Source organism: Chiloscyllium punctatum, chromosome 43 (genome assembly GCF_047496795.1).
Source record: "Chiloscyllium punctatum isolate Juve2018m chromosome 43, sChiPun1.3, whole genome shotgun sequence".
Lineage (NCBI taxonomy): Eukaryota > Metazoa > Chordata > Chondrichthyes > Orectolobiformes > Hemiscylliidae > Chiloscyllium > Chiloscyllium punctatum.
In genome coordinates, this window is record NC_092781.1 from 37,865,523 (window position 1) to 37,868,509 (window position 2,987).

Here is a 2,987-nt window from a genome sequence, read left to right on the forward strand (position 1 = left end):
AATCACGAAAATATCTCTCTTCGATATAAACTTCTGTTCTTGCAATGCTCCATACGACTGTAAACTCTTACCATCCCGAGAAACTTTTGTGACTTGAAAATTTGTCATTCATAACAGCATTCCCCATTCACTGTTGCCTACTCCAACCTTTAAACCTGTCCCTGCCTCTGCAAGCTCATCTCGGCTGTACAAACGTCCGTTTGGCTACAACGTTCCCCATAGACCCTACAGAATTCTCGATCTGAATAATGTTATCATATCTCGACAACCCTCTTGATCGCTGTCAACCCTTCCCATCACAACATCACTAATTGCCTCTGTAACCTCTTCCCAAATCTACAAACTTTGCTCTGTCTGTCATCTCCTCTCGTCCATACACGCACCCCATCTCAGGACGTTTCTTCCGTCTCTCAAATATTCTCTTTCAGAATAACTTTTTCAATTCGATATTTTCATTTCCATCTCTGTAAACATGTTTTCCCATCACAAACTTCCCTATCCGTGCATTCACCTTCAGTTCCTCCAAACTTCCCATTTACTGGTGGTGTGACACAAGGATGTATTTTGGGACCACTGCTGTTTGTCAGTTTTATAAATGACTTGGACGCAGGCATCGGTGGATGGGTTATTAAGTTTGCAGATGATACGAAAGTCAGTCGAGTGGTGGACAGTGTGGAAAAATGTTGCAGTTGCAGGCGGACTTGGATAAACTGCAGAAGTGGGCTGAGGAGTTGGAAATGCAGTTCAATGCAGAAAATTCCGGGATAGTTCAATGCCGGGGAGGTGAGGGGGGAGAGAGCGAGGGGGCGGGGTGTGGAGGAGAGAAAGAGAGACGGCAAGCGCGAGAGAGGAACAGTGAGAGAGAGCAAGACAGTGATAGAGAGAGCAAGACTGCGTGTGAGAGAGAGGAAGGGAGAAAAACAGTGAGAGCGCGATAGAGGAACAGCAATAGAGGGAGAGAGAAATGAAAGAAAGAGAAATCCTCAGACAGAGAGAGTTAGAGAGAAAATGGTGATACAGTGGGAGAGGGAGGGACAGTGAAAGCGAAGGTGCGGAAGAGAGAGGGAAACAGATACAGATCGTGAGAGATAGATAGAAAGAAAGAGGTAGTCAGAGAGAAGGAGCCAGTAAAAGAGAAAGAAAGGGAGATACATAGAAAGTGTGATAAAGAGACAATGAGAGAGAGAGACAGTGAGTGAGACAGAGTCAGAGCAGGTAAATATGCAGGAAGGCGGGAGTGATAAAGTGAGAAAGAGAGACTGGCAGAGTCAGTGAGAGAGATAAAAAGGCAGTGTGAGAGAAGCAGTATTAGAGAGACAGACAGAAAGCTAGGAGAGAAAGACAGTGAGAGATCGCAAGATAAAGAAAGAGACACAGAGAGAGAGTGAAAGTGAGAGAGAAAAAAACACAGAGAACAAGACAGACAGAGAGAAAGATAAACATAGTGATGATGAAAGAGACAGACAGACAGTGAGTGATATAAAGAGTGACAGGACAACACAGAGTCAGAGTGTGAGACAGCGAGATAGTGAGAATGGCAGAGCAACACAGAGAAAGAGCGAAATGGGTTGAGGGCCATTGTATCAAATGGAGAAATGGCGCAGAGAGAGAAAAGTTTTCCCATCGCTTCTCTGAACTGATTACCGACTCTGCCCTTGAGTCCGCAATTGACGTCACTGTCCCTGTTGGCCCACTCCTTCTTTTGATTTGGCCAGACACTTACATATTGCAAAACAACCATCTCGGCCAGACAAACAACAAACATCCAGCCACCTCTTGCATCAACAGGGATCAAACGCAAAAGGCAGAAAGTGGTTTCAAACACATGTTTATATCTCTCGCTAGTTTAATTCCATGTTATTTTCTCTCTCAATTCATTATTTTGTTAGTCCCTGCTTTATGGACTTCGAAAATGCTCCGAGTTCCCAGGCCTGGGGTTTAACGTCAGCTTTATATATATTTTATACATTGAGCACATTCCCACTGCACCACAAAACGCTCCCCACAACCCACCATCAGATTGGTACACCTCTTCCTTTTATTGACAATACTCTTTACCTTCCCCTGTATTCCACGACTGCATCGCTTTCAGGCTTTTGCTCATGATTGGAATTCAAATTTGTTACAAATAATGGAATCTTGAAAATTTTCGATTTAAATGTAGTCTAACCAGACTACAGCATATACAGACTGTCTCATTATCAGGAGCGGGGGGAGGCAATGCTTCACTGTCAGGTTGTCCACTTGCCAGATGTCAGCTGGGTTGTGCCTTTCAGTAAAGGGTACAGTATCGCTGATCTTATGAGGGAAGGTTATGCTCCAATGGAGAGATCAATATAAAACTATTTGTGCAGATGAAGTCCTTGCCTTCTGATAAGTACTAATACAGAGGCATCTAATTTCCATTGAATGAACAATGAACAAATGTATTGGTTTAGCGTGATCTGGAACCAGTTACCAGGTTATAGACATCAAATGGGTCAGAAGGAAAGGAATATACAACTGCAATCTAAATTATCTTTTACACTTGGCTTTCGAACCCTGTTGACACAAGAGCTGGCTGAATGTTCGTGGTTCGCCTGGCCAAGGTGGTTGTTTTGCAAAATATAAATGTGTTTCCAAATCAAAAGAAGGAGTGGCCCAGCAAGGACAGTGACATCGATTGAGGGCTCAAGGGCAGAGTCGGTAATTAATTCAGAGAAGAGGTGGTTCAGGTTAGTGAAACTTTTCTGTCTCTCTCTCTCTCTGCCTGTCTCCATTTGATACAATGTCCCTCACACCTTCTCTCTCTTTCTGTGTTGCTCTCCCACTCACTATCTCGCTCTCACTCTCTCTTGTTCTTTCATTCATTATATCAGTCACTGCCTGTCTGTCACTGTCATCATAACTCTGTCTGTCTGTCTCTCTGCCTGCCTTGTTCTCTGTGATTTTTCGCTCACACTTTCACTGTCTCTCGCTCACACTGTGTCTCTTTCTCTATCTTGTTG